The sequence below is a fragment of the Quercus robur genome, chromosome 2, assembly GCF_932294415.1.
Source record: "Quercus robur chromosome 2, dhQueRobu3.1, whole genome shotgun sequence".
Lineage (NCBI taxonomy): Eukaryota > Viridiplantae > Streptophyta > Magnoliopsida > Fagales > Fagaceae > Quercus > Quercus robur.
In genome coordinates, this window is record NC_065535.1 from 40,266,042 (window position 1) to 40,285,194 (window position 19,153).

Genomic DNA, 19,153 nt, shown 5'->3' on the forward strand with positions numbered 1-19,153 from the left:
CTTCTCTATGTATTTTTTTTTTTTTGAGATACGGTCCCAGTTCATGAACTTTGACAGGTTCCCCTTTTGCCAAGTGCTAGGCTAGGTATCCTAGATATTTTACTTTTATTATGTGATCCTAGACCTATGCACTTGGGACTGTTTGTGGGATATCTGAAATTATTTGTGAGGTGGATCCTGGGCCATATGTAAAAGGGTATTACATACTCTCCTCCTTTTTTTTTTTACTCAGGTATCCTTCCTTAAATTTATTCAAATTTGGTCTTTGCGGTATTTAAAGAAAAACTTAAATGTTGAAGAAACAGGAAATTCATTAAAACATGGTCATTTTTAAGGAACAAAGAAAAAGTCTTTTGGTGCAGTATTGACCACAAAGTGTCAATCTATCACATGTTCCTGAACAAAACTATCTTAGACCAGAATTCATGATAAAAGCTGAAAAATAAAAAGACAAAAATAAAAAGAACTTAGCAGATAGTGAAGCTGGTGAAAGGACCCTGAGGTACCGGGATCCCCTTGTCCTTATGCATAGTATTGCTTCAACCATTTCCCGTTTATGGGCTCTGTCAAGACTGTTCCATCTTCTTTGGCAAGGTAATAATACCCACTTTCATGAGCTGCATTGATGATGTAGGGTCCTTCCCATTTTGGGGTGAACTTGGAAGGCCCTGGCAGGTTCCTCCTCACGTGCTCCGACATCCTTAGCACTAATTGCCCCTTAGTGAACACTCTTGGGCGTACTGCTTGTGCATATGCTTTGGTCATTCTTTGCTGATATCTCTGGCTCCTTTTCTTGGCCAGATCTCTTTCTTCTTCTACTCCTTCCAGATCTACTAGCCTCTTTTCATTGCTTGCGTCCTCACTTTCTCCCTGATTTTCCTCCAGAACTACCCTTGGTGTAGGGATGACTAACTCCACAGGGCTGATGGCTTCTGTTCCATAAACCAGGGAGAATGGGGAGAATCCTGTGGCTGTCTTTACAGAGCTTCTACATGCCCAAAGCACATCTGCCAGATGGTCACTCCATTTTCCTCCATACTCATGCTTCATTTTCTTAAGGATTGTTAATATCACCCTATTAGTAGCTTCAGCTTGGCCGTTTCCTTGTGGGTAGTATGGGGTAGATCTTCCATGCTTGATGTGGTATGTTTCAGTTAATCCCTTCATATCTTTGTTTATGAATGGGGTTCCATTGTCGCTGATCAATCTTCTGGGGATCCTGAACCTTGTAATGATGTGGTCTCGAATGAAATTTGCTACAGCTGCTCCAGTAGCTTTTTTCAAAGGGATGGCCTCTACCCATTTTGTAAAGTACTCCGTGGCTGCCAGGATCCATATATAACCATTGGATGGAGGATTTATGGGCCCTATGAGATCGAGCCCCCAAGTATGAAAAGGCCATGGCGTCGTCATATCCTGTAGGACATTTGGGTGAGTGTGAATTGCATCTCCTAGGACTTGGCAAGCATGACATGTTTTGACCAGCTCCTCAGAGTCTCTTTTCATCGTTGGCCAGTAATATCCCAACAACAGTAACTGCTTGTACAGCCTTCTCTTCCCTGGGTGACTTCCGTAATCTCCAGAGTGCACCTCTCTGACTACTTCTCTAGCTTCCTTTGGTCCCAGGCACCTGAGGGGATCCCCATGGTATCCCTTTTTGAATAAAATGTCGTTCTGCAAGAAATACCTGCACGCTAGTTTTTTGAGCTTGTGGGCCAGTTCCCTGTCGGTTGGCAGGATCCCCCGAGCCAGGTATCCTATGAAAGGAACCCGCCAATCTTCTGCAATAAACACCGCGTAGCTTTCTTCTTTATCGATTGCCAAACGACATTCCTGGCATTTCCCCTGTATGATTGCTGCTTCCTTGTCCATATCTGGCCAGTAATACCCCATGCGTTGCATCCTTCTGTATAGGCTGACTTTTTCTGCAACTCCACATGCTTGGGCGTGTAATTCTTCTAGTTTCGACTTTCCTTCCTTCTCGGTGATACATCTGGACAATATTCCTCCTGGCAGTCTTCTATACAATTCTCCTTCTATCTGAGTGTAATCCATTAGTTCTTTGATGTTCCCTCTAGGGCTCGCCTCTTTCATCCTTTCTTTGACTTCGTCCCTCCAGTCCCACTATTTGGATTCCCCGGGGTACATCCCTTGGAGGATCCTTACAATAGACTGTTCCTGCCTTCCTATTTTTATCAGCGTATCCCTCCCATTAAATGGTATTTGGGATCCCAGGGTGGCGAGAGTATCTACAAACCTGTTTTCACTTCTTTGAGTGTATTCTATGCTGAAGGTTTGAAATTCCATCTCCAGCCTTTGTGCCCAAGTCCTGTAGGCTGCTAAGTTTTGTTCCCGTAATGCAAAGTCACCTTTCACTTGGGAGACTACAAGATTAGAATCTCCCAGCACTCTCATATGTTTCACTCCTATGCTGAGTGCTATAGTCAACCCAGTTAAGTATGCCTCATACTCAGCTGCATTATTAGAGCATGAAAAACCAAGCTTGAAAGACAGGGGCATGATATCCCCATTTTCACAGCTTAGTACAATTCCTACCCCATTTGAAGTTGCTGTAGCTGACCCGTCAAACCTCATGGTCCATTTCTTCCCTGGGATCTCCATCACTGCTACCTCACCAGGGATTTCTTCGCTCAGCGGGCCTTCTTCCTTCCCTGGGAATTGAGCTAGCAAATCTGCTATGGCCTGGCTCTTGACAGCCTTGGGAGTTCTCATACCTATATCATATTATGAGACCAACACTAGCCATTGTGCTATCCTTCCCGTGAGAAGGGGCTGGTGCAGGAGTGCTTTTATGGGGTGGGACTTGGTTACCAAGAGGATTTGGTGAGCTGAGAAGTACCTCTTCAACCTTTGGGATGCATAAACGATCACTAGGCAGGCTTTCTCTATTCTGGGGTACCTGGTCTCAGTATCTTTGAGTGTTCTGCTTACATAATATATGGGCTGCTCATTTCCTTGGTCATCTTCTTGTGCCAGCAAAGCTCCTATTGCCTGAGAGTTTGATGCTAAGTATAGCAACAGAGGTCGCCCACGTACTGGTGCCTGGAGGGTGGGCAGATGATTCATAATGCCTTGAATTCTTTGAAAAGCTTCCTGCTGCTCTGTTCCCCAGGTAAATTCATTTCCCTTTTTCAATAGTTTGGATAGGCCTGCTGTAGCTGAGGCTAAACCAGGCACAAACCTCCTGATATAGGAGACCCTTCCTAGGAAGCTTTTGAGTTCCCTAACAGTAGTTGGTCTTCTCATCGTGGCAATAGCTGTGGCCTTGGCTGGGTCCACGCTTATGCCTTTGTGATGTACCAGGAACCCAAGGAACTTTCCAGCAGACACTCCAAAGGCGCACTTCATGGGGTTCATACGTAACTTGTATTTCCTGCATCTTTCAAAGACTTGCTCAAGTACTTGGAAGTGTCCTGTTCTGGTTTTTGACTTGACCACAATATCGTCTACATAATCTTTCATCTCCTCATGCATCATGTCATGGAAAATGGCTGTCATGGTCCGTTGATACGTAGCCCCCGCATTTTTGAGGCCAAAGGGCATTACAGTGTAGTAAAAGTTCCCAATCGGAGTTCTGAATGCCGTCTTCTCTGCATCTTTGGCTGCCATGCAGATTTGGTTGTATCCACTGTACCCATCCATAAACGAGAACATTGAGTTTCCTGCAGCTGAATCTACAAGGAGGTCGATATTGGGCAGGGGGAACTCATCTTTAGGACATGCCTTGTTCAAGTTGCGAAAGTCTACACAGCAACGGATTTGACCATTTTTCTTCTTCACAGGTACAATGTTGGAAAGCCATTTTGGGTGTTGGATGGGTTTGATAAAACCAGCTGTTAGTAATTTCTTGACCTCTTGGACTATTTGAGCTTCTACCTCAGTGTGGAAGACCCTAGCTGGTTGGACTACTGGCCTCATCCCTGGGTCCACATTAAAAGAATGGACTACCAACTCCGGGTCTAGACCAGGCATCTCATCATAGGTCCATGCAAACACATCTCTGTATTTTTGAAGCAAGGTTACCAGTTGTTCTCTTTCTTGAGCCACCAATTGACTGCTAATGAAAACAGGTTTTTGGGATCCTGGTTCTGTTCCCAAGTCTACTTCCTTTAGTTCTTCCTCAGGCTGAATCTGGGCCTCCTTAACTGGTTCTTCTGGGATTTCTTCTTGGGCCATCATGCAGCTTGGTGGTCCGGGACCTTCCTGCACAATGCATTCGGGTCCCGCGCACCTTCACAAACGATAAATTAGCCTTCCCCCAGGTTCCCGCACCACCACACATTCTCGGGATCCTGAAGAGCTGAGCTCCCTCTTTTGTCTTTTTCTTTCTAGAAGGTTTCTCAGGTCACGGGTGCCCCTTCCTCCTTCTTCTTCTTCTAGGATAGGTGCCCCCGGGGTCCCCGGGGCGGGGTTCTCATCATCTGGCTCCAACTCATCATAAAACATCGTTTCTGCAAAGTTCACTTCTCCCTGGCTGAAAGGATTATGATTGGCAGGGATCCTTATGAGCCTCCCATTCAGTCTCCCTTTAATGCATTGATGGAACGTGGATGGAATAAGGCGATGTTTATGAAGCCACGGGCGTCCCAGCAACACGTGATAAGAAACTTCTGCATCAATCACATGAAACCTTGTCAGAGCTACTATTGGCCCCACCCTTAAGGCTAGCTGCATGTATCCTTCTGTTGATTCTACCGATCCTCCAAATCCTGTTATCTCCATGGGAGCCCCCAGGATCCTTCTGTCAACTAAGCCAACAGCTTCCAGGGTACTTAAGGCTATGAGGTTGAGTGATGCCCCCGTATCCACCAGTGCTCTTCTGACTTGAACACCGTTTATGGTGGCCATGAGATAAAGGGGTCTACGGTGGTCTGGGTGCTCAATCTCCATGTCTTCATCAGTGAAGGTTATTGCATTGGTTGTTTCCAGGAAAGCTCGACTAGCATGCGACTCGGCTGTAAAGCATTCCATCTCTGAATCTGCTACTATGCTCATGAGAGACTCTGTGGCCACCCTTCTTGCTTCTGGTCCGAATCCTAATTGATTGAATAGTGACCTGAACTTAGGATTCTTCTGGAGGGTTCTAACTGTGCTCGGGTGGAAGGATCCTTCAGATTCTCCTGCTTCTGCCGGGTTCCCGTGTATTATTATTGCTACCACCCCTTTTCCTTTGTGGTTAGGCAAGGGGTTCCTCTGCACTTCTGGCTCCTTCTGAGTGAGTTCCAAGGTTCCTTCTCTCAACTTTCTGTGGAAGAGTCTGCGAAGGGTCCAGTAGTCCTTAGTGGAGTGCTTCACATAATTATGGATTCTGCAAAATAAAGGATTCTTCCTTTCTTCTTCGGTTGGTGGCCTGGACACAGTGAATGGCCTGACAACCCCATCTTCAATCCATTTGTCTAGGACATGGCTTAACTCCTCAGTTGTACATGGGATCACAGGTGGTTCCTCAAACACCTTCCCATCTGGTATCTTCCTTTTTTCTCCTGCTGATGCTGTCATAGCTTGGGACGCGGGCAGCTTTTTTGTTCTCATGGTTTGCGCCGTCCTTCTGGTTCTCTGTAGCAGGTCAACAAATTGTGCGATACATAAATTTTCAAGGTTGAGTCTGTAATCAAAAAGCATGTTGGCTATACAGGTTTCCATGAGCTCCTTTTCTTCATGGTCTCTATAGCAGTCTAGGGACACATCTTCGAATCTCTTAATGAATTGAACAGGATCTTCTCCAGGTCTCTGCCTCACCATTTGCAGGTTCTGGAAAGTGATTTTGTCTTCACCAGGGTAATATTTGGCGCAGAATTTTTCCATCATCTCATCCCAGGTCTTGATGGACCCGGGTCTCAGCGTGGTGTACCAAGTGTATGCCCTATCCACTAAGGATTTAGCAAATTCCCTTAGACATAATTCTTTGTCTCCTGCATAGGGGCCCATAGTGTGGACAAACCTGCTCACATGTTCCACGGCACTTCCATTCCTCCCATCGAAAGGATGGAACTTTGGGGGTTCGTATCCCTTAGGATATGGTTTGCCAAGAAGTTCTGGAGGGAATGGGGGATCCCGAGAGAATTGCTTGGGGATCCCTGAGAGTTTTTCCCTTTCTTGCTCTAGGAGGGTATTGACGTCTGCCAGTGTCAAGTACTGAGGGTTAGCTCTTCCTCCCACTGCTGACCCTCCTTCTGGCTGTGTCCCATCTTGGTGGCCAGTAGGGGGAATATTGTCTCTGATTTCCTGTGTCCTACCTTCTTTGAGAAGACGAACTTCTTGCTCCAGATCCCTTAACATTGTTGTCATCCTGGCCATTAGGTCTGGTTCCTGTCTTGCGTGTCTTTGTTCTGACACAACCTCCTGTTCTACCAAGGGTATCCCACCTCCTTGCCTGGAGACTTCCTCGTTTTCTCCTACAGGCTCAGAGGCCGTAGGTGGCACATTAGTTCCTTTGCTGTTTCTTTGTCTTTGAGGCATTCTCTGTGAAGGGGTTGTTTCTTCCTTCTTCTTTGCCCAGTCCCCAGTGAAGTCGCCAAAATGTGAGAGTGCCTTTTTCGGGATACTCAGGCCCAAGGATCCCGTGGGCTGAGTGAAAAGGAAGGATTTGGTGGACCGGGCCTTGACTCACCGTAGCTAACGAGCTGTTTAAGAATCAAGTGAATGCAGAGAATACTTCTGACAATATACAGAAAAATGACAAACAAGGATATCGAAGAGTGCCAAAAATTAACGACGTAAGTTCAGAAGGAAAGATAAAACAGGATTAGCAAGACGATAAAAAAAAAGTGCTGTGGGGATCCTGGGAATTATGAAACAGTATTTCATTAATACATTATCTGTTTGATTACAGAAAGCTCACTAGGACATGATACAAGGTCCAATCAAGCTCAAAAATTGCAATCTTGAATGGCTATTTCAGCCTTCAAAACTTGCAAAGTTTGATTCTCGTTGAATCCGAGTATGTGCAATAGTGGCCTTTACAGGATATCGGGAAGCAGTATTTGTTCTTCCCTTAGTATTTTCTTTCTGCACAGATTTTTCTGATAGTTTTTTCCTAGAGAATTTCTTCTTTCTTGCGTTTCTTTCTTTTTTTTTCTCGCTGCCTTCTTCACAACCCATCCCCTCCTTTTATAATGGAGTTTTCTGGGCGTCCCGGGGAACCGTTGGTTCCTCTGTTTTGTTCTTTTGCAAACAGAGCGTGTTCTGTCCCCATCGTCTCGGTAAGTCCCTTTTCCGTTTTCTCTCATTCTTTCCTTCTCTTGGTTCTGATTCCTTCGAAAGCTTCTGATTGGCCATCCTCTTTGGAACGTGCTGAGGTATGCCCTTCTCGGCATCCCCATTTCTGGCGTCTTCCTCTTTTTCCTTTCTTTCCTTTTTGGGCGGAATCCTGTTCTGCCATTTTTGAAAGTCATTTGTTACCATTCTTCTTCCCTGTCCTGGTTCCCCGAGGTCCTTTTCTGTGCCATTGAGAGGTCGCTCGCGTCTTTTGCTTTTATTTCTTGTTTTTCTTCTTCTGTCTTCTTTCTATCGATCTGTCCCAGTCTTCCTTTTTATTTGTGCTTGAAGGGATCTGCGCTTATTAAGGATCCTTGCTTCTTTATACTTTGCCGTGGTTTCTTTTTTGGATGCTTCTTTCTTTTCTGGGCTTCAGGATCCTCTGGGCCTTCCTTTTATTCCCCCATGAGTCATCCGTATCTATTGCTTTGGGCTTAGCCTGAATTTTTCCTTTTGGGCTTGACTTGTTCTTCTGTTTTGGGCTTATTTTATTATGACCCTTTCTTTTTAGACCTCAACATTGTTCAATACAAATATCCTCGTTTGCTAGTTTATGTATATTGTAAGAAGTATGCCCTATACACCACTTGATTCTTAAACAGTCCTTTAGCTGCGATGAATCAAAGCCCAGTCCACCAAACTACAACTATTTGACCTAGGATCCTTGGGCCTGAGTGCTAAGGAAAAAGCACTCTCACACTATTTTTAGCAGCACTATATATATAAAAAGAGTGCTGCAATAGTGAAGGTATAGGTAAATTTTTTACCTACCTTGCTACAGTGCACAACTATATATGGCTGTGCACTATAGCTGAGAGCTAAAAAAATACTTTTTTATTCTCCATCTGTTTAAAAAAACAATTTTTTGTTATTTTTCTTCTATTCTTTTTATCCAACCTATGACACTATCAACTCCCTCTGAACTCTCAAGACTTAACTCTCTCAAACTCTCACAAGCTCTCAACTCTCTCAAACTCTCACCTATGAACTCTCACCTCTCTGTCTCACTGCCGTCGGCCTCAACGTCATTGGCCTACCCGCTGGCCCACTCTGTCGAAGTCCCAACCCGACCCAAGCCCTAAGATGTCGATCCACGCCTCCAGCCCACGCCAACTTGACTTGACCTCTCTTCCTCTGACCCATCTCGACCTCTTCGCCTCTCTTCTCTTTTTTCTAATCCACCAAATCCAAATCTTGCTTGCTAACCCACGCTAACCCAATTCGCCTTCTCTGATGCTCTAACCCATCTCGGCCTCTACGCCTCTCTTCTCTTCTATCTGACCCACCAATCTTGAGATTGCTTGCTGATCAGGTGAGTTGCCTCTCCGCCTCTCTTCTCTGATGCTCTGACCCATCTCACATTCATTATTCATCATGTAATGCTTGGGATTTTTTATTTGGGTAATTGGAATGATAAATTTGTCATGTCGGTTGGGAATTTTCTATTTGCAAGGAATTTATATTTGTTGAATCAATCGGAATGTATTGGGAATTTTCTGTGTGCAGGGAAGGCTACTTTTTTTTTTTTTCGGTGGCGGTGGCGACAGTGGAGGCGGTGGTAGTGGCAGCAATAGCGGTTCTGATGATTGTGATTGTTGTTTATTGTAGTGGATATATTATTTTATTATGATGTTTATATTATTTTATTGTGTTGAAAGTTAAAATTGATCCACTGCAGCTGGATGTTTTGTAAAGTGAGTAGGTAAAACAAATAAAATAACTTTTTGTAGTGCCAAATAGCGAAAAAAAAAATAGCACCACTATTGTGGATGCTCTTAGTTAGCCATAGAATCCAAATAGATATTCCTAAGGAAAAAACCACAAGGCTTTTGAACCCCAAATTCCACAAACTTAAGTAGGCTATAAGGCTTCACATGATTTGTGAAATTTGGGATCTTAGATCAACGTAGTTGTTGACACCCTATTTTGTAACCTACATTTAACCTCACATGGAGGATAAAAGGGTAATTTCATCTTGGAAATATGCATCTTTATTCTGGTCACTAAATCATTAATCTCATTTCACCAAAATGATTTTGATATTGTAACGATCAAATCGACTGGTCATAAGCCCTAATCGGACCATCAGATTGAAAGTTATCATCAAATCAAGTTCTAATGGCCGAGATGCACTATCACAAATTGAGTCTAACTACATGTGATTATGAACAATTGATTTTAATTGGTTATAAGTATAATCAATTTGAAAACGATGACGTGTCATAATTTGATTGGTTAGGACTACATTTTATGGTAGGGTTGCACACACCTAATTGACTAGATAGTTAAACATTAATTATTCAATAAGTTATTTGTGCAATTATCTTTTAATTATAGTAAATTTGGAACCAATTAAGTTTGAAATGGGAGTGATTAGAGTCACTTAATGTTAATTGGGAGCTAAATTAGGACATATTAATATTAATTGTGCTGAAATCATTTTCTAACAAATGACCTCTGCTCACTATTTCATCGATATCTCTCAGAATATTTTTAATCTGTAAATGAGGTTAATTTTTCCAAAAACTAGACATTCAGTGCTTCAGTTTGAGTACAAGAACGAAACAATTCCGATCAAAATTGAGTCAGATATAATTATTCGAAGTTGGCTTTACAAGCTATTACAGCAGCTACAGGAAAATCGAATTTTGGCTTACTCCTTACTCCCACCAATCTTTCCATTTAATGCACCAGATTTCCCCCAAGGCTAAAATGAGGTCTAGGTTCATGATTTTTTGTCAACCCTCATTAAATGGCCTTCCATTCATATTTCCTCCACCACTACTATATAAACCCCCCCCCCCCTCTCCTTCATTCCAAGACACAAAAACCCCATCTCTTCCCCTCTCTTGAGTTCTAGTGAAGTTGAGTAGTTTTGTCATATCTTGATCTTCCTGAAATTCAAGGTATTGAGTGAAACTCACTATTCCTATCCTAACTCTTCTTTTCCTCTACCCTTAAGACCTCTACCAAGAGTCTCCTCCTCCACCATATGGATTTTGTATGAAGGTATAATTCATTTCCCTAACTTGTTTTTTGTGTTGTCATGATGAGAATTTAGGATTAAAGCATGATAGTAACTATTTATATTCTCTTGAATATGTTTGAATGTTCTTATATGTTCTTATATGTTCTTAGTTATTCATCACATGTTCATGCATAACACTAGTTTCAATCTTAAATCCACATCAAAAAACATGAAAAAGATGTTTATTTAATAATTTTTTTAAATTCTTGAATTTAGGATATCATCATCCACACACATTCACTAGGATTTATTTTTCAATCCAAATGCAATGCTTAATAAATTGAATTAGGATTTATCACATGCACACACATTAAATTCAACCTGTAAATTGATTGATAATATATTGGATGATGTGATATGAATGTTGGCCACCATAATCTAAAAGACCAGTTTCACTGGATAAGGTGGGTGCCTAACACCTTCCCATCTTGTAACATAGCCTCCGAGCTTAGATCAAGGGTTAGTAGATCAAATTCTTATCCATGTAATTTTTGATTTTTAGATTGTAACTAGGAAACAAAGCCATGTACTTTATCTTAGTTTGTATCTAGGACCAAAGTCATGTAATTTTCCTGTGATCAATGTAAATTCAATTACAAATTAATAAATTGAGGAATTTTTTAATTTTGGTTTTCTTATTTATTTCAATAATTAAATAAGTGGTGACTCCATTGTAAAACCCTTAATTTAAAGGGGAAAATATAATTAGTCGAACCTCCATTTTGAGGGGCAATAATACGACTCCACACATTTACGTGAGTTTGGCCCAACATCCTAAAAACGGACCGGGGGCGCAGTCTCTCACAGTGGTGTTCCCAAATTCTTGTACTAAAAATATGAATTTCTACTTCTATAAAGTATTTTCTTAGAGCATCTACAGCAGTTTCTTTATATTTTTGTACTGTTTGGATAGTAAACAGTGGTATTTACATTTTACCTATTTACTTTTTCAAATATATTTTCCAACAAATTCTCTATCCTTTCTCTATATCATTTAAATATTATTTCTTCATTCATTATTTATTATTTTTAACAACTATATTTTTTTAATGAGAAGTGTTACTTCCACAACTATATTTTTTTTTAATGAGAAGTGTTATTCATTATTCATTCTCTTCTCTCATACTCTCACCCTGTCACACACACATAACCAATAGAGAACAAAGCTAGAATTTAAAGCTATGATGTTGAAGATGGCAGTGGCAGAATTTAAAGCTTGCTTTGCCCAAGAGAAGAGTTTCTGAAGAGAGGGAGCTGCGTGATGTACTCTAAAGAGAGAAAGAATTTAAAGCTAGCTTTGCCCAGAATTTAAAGCTTGCTTCTCGTTGTTTTCTGATGAGAAGTAAGGAGAGTTTTTGCTAAAGAGAAGCAAGAGAAAGAGAGAGAGAGTGAGCAAGGAAGAAAGTGAAATAGAGGAAAGAGAGAAAACATTTTTTTATTCAATAGCTGATTATTATAATAGCTAAAAACGTTTGAAGTGTGAATATGAAATGCTATTGTGTTCTCTACTTGTAAAGAAGCACGGTAGCAATTCTAAAAAAAATGGAGATGGAGAAGTTGTTGGAGTGGGTTTTGGGGGTGTTTTCTCTAAAATTGGCTTTAAAGAAGCCATTGGAGATGCTCTTAAAGGGTATTGGCTTAGTTTTTCCTATCTTTGAGTAAGAATGCTCTTTCCTTATGGTTGCTTGATCCCTTCTTTGCATGGCTGGCCCCTTTTTATACTTGTGTTGAGAGGCCTAAAATTATCATTTTCTCCATTTTTCTTAGTTTTGCCGAAAACCCTTGGGATGGGATCTCTGCGTGGCTCTTTCTCCCTTTTCCTTTTGTTTCGTTTTCCTAGAAATTTGCTTCCTGAAAGCACCTTTGTTCTTTGTCCTTATAGAAGATTCCTTCCCCCATTCAAACCATGCAATAGCCAGGGTCAATGGACATGGGTCCCTTTGTAGAACCGTGAGGTCCACATAATTGCGAAGGTTCAGTGCTGTGATGGTGACTTCACAGGTCTTAAGCCTTTTGCTCATAAATGGTATAAGATACTTCTTCGGTCGAATAACCCACTAAAGTTGTTGGGTGCCTTATCTTTCTTGCGGTTCCCTTTTAGCCGAAGTTACTTGACCTCCCCATTCATTGGTTGGTCAATCTTTGCTTAAGAGATGCATGACATCTTCTTTCTCTTAGGATCCTGAGACTTTCTTTTCTGTAATGTTTAGATTTGTTTTTGCTACAGTACGATCACTTGTCCCTTTCAAGTTCTTCAGAGTTGGGCTTCAGAATAGCCTTATTCAAGACCCTCTTTCTTGGGTCACTTGCACCTTATTCAAGGCCCTTCTTTCTTCCCATTGTTGGGCTTTGGCCCTTAACCGTGGGTCCCAATTTTCTTCATTATGGGTTTGCTCCTATTGAACTATGGGTCCCTTGTATTACATAAAGCCCAAGGTATGGGTGTCAACAATATTTAATTAGAAAAAAATATATATTGGCATATGACTATTGGGGTTGTAATTAAGGGTATCGACAACCTACTAAAACTAGTTGCCTCGACACGGGTCACCCAAATGTTGCACCTTTTGCACCAGAATATTATAGTTCCTATGTTTCTCTCCTCTTGAAGCCTGGGTTATCCAACTTCTTTGAGTGGTAGAATGATGTTCTCTGTTTCTTAGAGTAAGGAGATTTATCCCCTTAGGTAACAAGCATATTTAGTGATTTAGTAGTTTTTTTGTGGGATTCTGGGAAACTGTTTAATGTTATGATGGATGAGATTACGTAGCGATAGAATAATCTTTCTTTGTCTACAAAGGAGGAAAAAAATATTGATATAGGAGAAAGAGTAATGCCACGAGTTTATTCTGGTGGCTAAATTCTTTACTAATATGGTCATTAATGTGGAAGTGATTGCAAGGACTTTTCGTTCGTTGTGGAGAACAAGGAAAGGTTTTCAATTTCGTGAGGCTAGAGATCATACTCTCCTTTTCATATTTGAAGTAGAATGTGATGCATAGAAGATTTTATGGAATGAATCGTGGTCTTTTGATAAACATCCAGTAGTATTTACATGCTATGATTAGAAAACTCCTATTGAAAATTTAGAATTTGCTATGATGAAGTTTTGGGTACAACTCCATAATCTTCTAATAATGAATTTATCATATGATATAGCAGAATAAATTAGAGAAACACTGGGCACTGTGGTTAAGATGGAGGACAAGACTGAGATGAAGGGAGGAAATTTTTTGAGGGTTAGAGTTGTTGTTGACACTTCTCAACCTCTATGCCAAGGTTGAAAAATTGCCCTTCCTAACGGAGAGAGGAATTGGGTTTCTTTTAAATATGAACGTTTACCAATTATTTGTTATTGTTGTGGTCATCTATCTCATACCAATAAGGAGTGTGAGCTTTGGATTTGAAGCAAAGGATCATTGTCTTTGGATCAACAATAGTTTGTTGCATGGATTAGAGCGGTATAGTTTAATCCAACTCATAAGAGGTTCAAGGGTATGAGGTTGTATCTAGAGATAGGCCACTGTCATCGAGTGGGCATGAGGATGATCAACCGCCAAAGGGTATTTCCTATTTGACCTTAATGGATGTTGGAGAAGTTAGTTTAAGTGGGGTGTTGGTGGCTAAAAGCTTCACGAAGTGGTAGTGAATCAATGTGGGATGAAACTCCTATCCTTTCGATAGTGACTGGGGCGGTGAAGATGGTGGGTAATTCCCCGTCTATGGATATGGAATTTACAATAGGCTTAGGGTTTAAAATTCAAAAACAAACTAGTCCTGATTTTAAGGAGGGTTTGGAGGAACTTGGTAAGTAAATAAGGGGGGTGATTATGCAGTTTCTGCTAAGGAATGTTTGAATTTTAGCAGTTCTGAGATTATGATTAACGAGAGTAAGTACCGATTGTAATGTGGGTGAAATGGGTAGAGTTGACGAGATGATGATTTTGGCCACTAATAGTTGCACATCTCAAATTACTATACTAGACATAAAGGCTAGAAAGGAATGCTTTAATGCAGGTAGTGCTTTGGATGAGCGTAAATATCCTTGTAAAGTTGAGGAAGTCTAAGGGACTGTTTGGATTTTGGTGTTTCCATCACCCATCACTCTGTTTTCATCACACATTACTCAAAAATGGTGGGCCCACGGAGAGAAAGCCTATTTGGATTTGTTTTCAAGTTTTGTTTCTATAACTTAATTTTCTGATTTTTGAGTGATGAGTTAGCAAAACTGAAAACAACTTTTGGGTGTTTTTGAGTTATGGAAACTAAGTTATGATGGCATTTTTGTACATACACACACATTTGAGGGATCCACGGTCAGAGACTTGTCATGTCTAGGCGCTACTTTTGACAAACCCACCAACAGCTCTTTCAATGAATACACAACTCCTGATCAATTCACACCACAACTCCAAACCACACAAACACAAAACACCATCTAACCTCATACCTCATACCTCCTCATGCACACCCTCAGCCCAGCCACGCCCACCAAGCGCACCTCAGCCAACCTGTGCTACCCCGAGCTCAGACCATTCTTCACGATGCCATTGCATCGATCTTCCCCACCGTTGACCTCTTTCTCTAGAATTTCACCAATCCGAAGGTATATATCCACCATGAAACCCTCTTTGAAGAAACATTAATGGGTCTTGTAAAATCTGAGCTCTTTATACATTTTATTTAGAAATTTATTTGTGGTATTTTGCACCCTTGTTGATTTTTGCCAACCCATGGGGTTTGTGTTTTTTTTTTTTTTTTTTTTTTTTTTCATGTTTGGGTTTTCTTTTCTTCAGGTTGAGGGTTTTGAGAAGTTGTGACCTTATTCTGCTGATCTATACTTGTGACCATAGTTTTTCTTGAGGGCTTTGTTGTTGTTGATGTTTGTGAATGGATTGGTGTAGTTAATTTCTAAGAACATGTTTCGGAGTTCTTCATTTTTGCCAAACCATGTGTAGCTGTGTTGGGTGTTTGTTTTTGGATTATGTTTGGGATTTAATGCTTTGGTGGGATTTGTGTGATGAAAATGTTCTGTTTGGTGGGATCTCTGATCTATAGGTGTGACCATAGTCGTAATCAAGTGCACCCATGTATATGAGCATAAAGTGTGCTATTATTTGCAAGAAAATGTAAAGTTACAGAGTGGTTGAGTGTATTACAGAGTTATCATTAATAGTTAAACAAATGTAGTTGCAACAATTGAACTCAAAAGTCCATAATTTTCCAACATTGACAATGAATAAAGAGTTAAACTTAACAATTGGCCTGTGAGATCAAAGCAAACAGAAATCTATGAAATTGTGAGTTTATATTCAAGGCTCCTAATGTGTTACAAGAATTTCAACAATTATACCCCCATTTTGTAAATCATCAAAGCTATTTTTGAAAGCATCAACCCTTACTTAAGGAGTTTATACAATTGTTATAATACATTTTACATGCTCCCAATTGATATAGTTTTTGGTTTTGGTTTGAAGAGTCCCAATTGATATAGTCCTAAATTTTCCTAGAAATTCCTCTTTTTGACCTTTTGTGAGTTAAGATGTTAACATAGAACCTATAAGTGTAAGGGTGTAAGAGATCAAATATTACTGACATTGTGCTAGTAACTTCTTTTTTAGTTATGTTTTCTTCTTTCTTTTTTAATTACTAGTACGTACGTGACTATTTGGTTGCAGCTTAATGAGGGCCTTGTGCATGATTTGCTTTGTTTCCATTTTCACGTTCTACTTAGAATCTTCTTTTTGATGGCATGGCATAGGTTGTTGTTAAGGTTTATGAGTTTTGTAAATGTGAATTGGTATTTCCAGTAGGCTCCAACTTCTTATGCATGCAGTATGTTGGTATTATATTTGAAATATGGGTCATATGCTAAATAATTGTTCCTCTAATAGTACTAGGATTTTACATGTTGTAATTGTAATATTTGCATATGAGTATGTGTGTATTGTTGTTTAAGATGGCTGCAGACTTGAGGAGGTGGGATGAGGACAGTGTTGATGAGTTATGTGACCTAGTGTTTGGCCAATTTATGCTTGGCAATTTGTATCGGCATTCCACCAATGACCATGTTTGAAAGGTGATCACACACACTCTCAATACCCGAACTGGGAAGGCGTTTAGCAAGAGGCAAGTGATTCGGAAGTTTGCTTCACTCCGAAGGTGGTATCGCGCAGTGATTGGTGTTCGTAGGTATGGTCACTTTGTGCATGTTGAGCTGGTGCCCTCTCCAGACCGATTGTTTCTTGATTTGCCTTAGTAAGAGATGGATGCCTGGTTAAAGCAAAGTAGTGCATGTTGTTTTTGTGATTATGCTAACATATTTTGTTTTCATTATGTTAGATAGACTAGTTTCTTAGTACAATGTTCTACTTTAGCATGCACTAACACATTCCTCTTTGTGACCACTAACTTTAGCATGGTGTAGATCTTCCAACTTTTTTGTATATGTATCTAGTCACACTATATATGTACAATCGTACGATAGCATGTATTACCTTTGTTTATGAATTTCATTTAATACTTGTGTCAATCTATTAAATATAAATGTGGAATTTCTTTTTTCTGGTGAGTATATATGGATACGTAAACATACTTGGCAGCACAAACAACAAAGTCCTATATATTAGAGTTTTGTTATATTACCTATTTATTCAATGTGTCTTGAGCTTACCATGTGAGATATTTGGCTTAGATGGCACCTGAATCACAAGAGGCGGATAACAAAATGTGGCATCCCCATGTAGAACATATATTTATAGAGATTATGTTAGAGGAACAACTAAAGGGTAACATGAAGAATGGTGTGTTTAAGGGTCCAATGTGGCAAACAATCACAACCGAACTTAATTCACAGACCGGAAAAGCTTTTGTTTCCAAGAAAGTTGTACAAAAGAATAATAGGCTCCGACTAAAGCAATACAAGTGAAGTCAATTGCTTAAACACACAGGTTTGGGGTGGGATGAAAGCACCCAAACAGTTACTGGTCCCGATGAGCTGTGGGCACATGTGGTCGTGATAAGAAGAGTACTGATGTTCATAATTTTTGTAACTTATTGCATTTTACTAAATTGAACAATTGCTTATAAATTGATTTAATTTGAATTGCTTCTTTTTAAAATTATCTCTCCAATCTTGTTGTAGGGCAATCGTCAAACAACAAACTTACGCAAACAGGGATGTCCAGCCTATGACAAGTTGCAGCAATTGTTTGCCCCCAGTACTACAACTGGGAACCTGCAAATCTCTTCAAACACTCCTACCTTGAACAGTGATGAAGAGCGTGCCCTGGAGAAAGAACTTGCAAATGATGGTGTGCCCACCCATCTGGATGATGACTATTACAGTCCAAACCTGGACAGTGTCCATCAGACTGTGGAGGATGTTGATATTGATAGTGAGCACCAAACCCAAAGGCCTGAAAAACGTCTAATGCAAGATGCAAGTGCCAAGGGTAAGAAGGCATTAAAGAAAGCGGATAGAGTAAGTGACATGATTATGGCCCTAAAGGAGTACACCACAATGGCAAGGGAGAGGTTTAGTGGTAAATAGGGCAAATCAAGCGGTACCTCTGAACAATTTGCTCAATCCACAGTTAGAGGTGATCCTTGTTCACTCGACAAGGCAATTGAGCTGCTTAATAAGTACAAGGATCTTGGGAACAAGGCATATGTAAAGATCTCAAAGGCTCTGCAACAAAAGGATAACAGGGTAGTGTTCATAGGCATGCCAGAGCATAGGAGGAAGACATGGATGGAGGACATTATTAGCCCAGAGGAGGATTGACTTTTGTGTTAATGCAATGATGTAGTAATTGGTTATTATGGTGTTGGATTTTTTTTATGGGTAACTATTGGATGTTTGAAAAACTATGGATGAGTGTTGGTTTGTTTTAAAAACAATGGATTACTATTAGCTTTGTTTTAATTTTCCTAGTAACGATGTTTGTTGGATTTGTTTTATTTATGAAATATGGATGGTTGTAGGGATTGTGTTTTAATTATTTTTTGGATTTTGTTTACTTTGTTTATTTTTTTTATTTTATAACAATGATTCTTGGGTTAGGTGTTTATGAAGTGTTGATGATAGTAGAGTTTGCCTTGTTATAAAATATGGTTGTTGTTTGGTTTGTATTTTTATTTTTTTCTTTTAGAGATACACTATGTTCATGGAATATTTAGGTGATGGTGTTATTGGGAATATTTAAATAAAGTATTTCCTATGTTGAGGATTAATTTCATGGTTGGATTACAGGTTGGGGTGTAGATTGTTGACTATAACGTATTAATTTTTACATCTTTTTTTTTTTTTTAATAAATTGGCTAAAGAGTGTGTTATTGCATTGTGTAGGTCACTCATGGCATCAGGAAACAAATGGTTAGATACATTCTTTCAGTATGATTTTGATGATGATTACTTCAATGACGTTGATTCCAGTAATGGCAGTGACCTTAATGACGATGACTAGACGGATTCAGAGTGTGATAACGAAGAAGAAGAAATAGAGTTCAATTTAGTGAATCCTTTAGTCGGGGAGATATATGCATAAATGCAATGACATTTCGATAAACAGCCAATGCGGACAAGTATGTTGACCGAAAGTGGATATATGGATGAACTGTATGAAAGTAATCCACTTAAGTGTTACGAGATGCTCCACATGTTCCATTATTGATTCATTTGGTGGACAAGTTGAATTGGCATGGTTATTTAAGGGACGGGCAGGGTGGGGTGAATGCCAACCAGGAGATAGCCATGTTATTATACATACTTGGGCATAACACCCATTACAGATGTGTTGCAGATAGGTTTCAACACTCAACTGAGACAATGTCCCACCATTTTTG

The 19,153-nt window shown here is 40.1% G+C and overlaps 1 long non-coding RNA gene across 4 annotated transcripts; it reads left to right on the forward strand.

The window, feature by feature from the left end:
- Positions 1 to 14,686: 14,686 nt before the first annotated feature.
- LOC126713692 (uncharacterized) lies at positions 14,687 to 18,251 on the forward strand. Of its 4 annotated transcripts, none has more exons than XR_007651401.1 (3): positions 14,687 to 14,912; positions 15,103 to 16,498; positions 17,451 to 18,251. It is a non-coding gene; the product is annotated as an uncharacterized LOC126713692 (long non-coding RNA). The 4 variants fall into 4 exon arrangements; XR_007651400.1 differs by having other exon boundaries at positions 16,266 to 16,593; positions 17,451 to 18,250; XR_007651402.1 differs by having other exon boundaries at positions 16,266 to 16,564; positions 17,451 to 18,249.
- Positions 18,252 to 19,153: the final 902 nt, after the last annotated feature.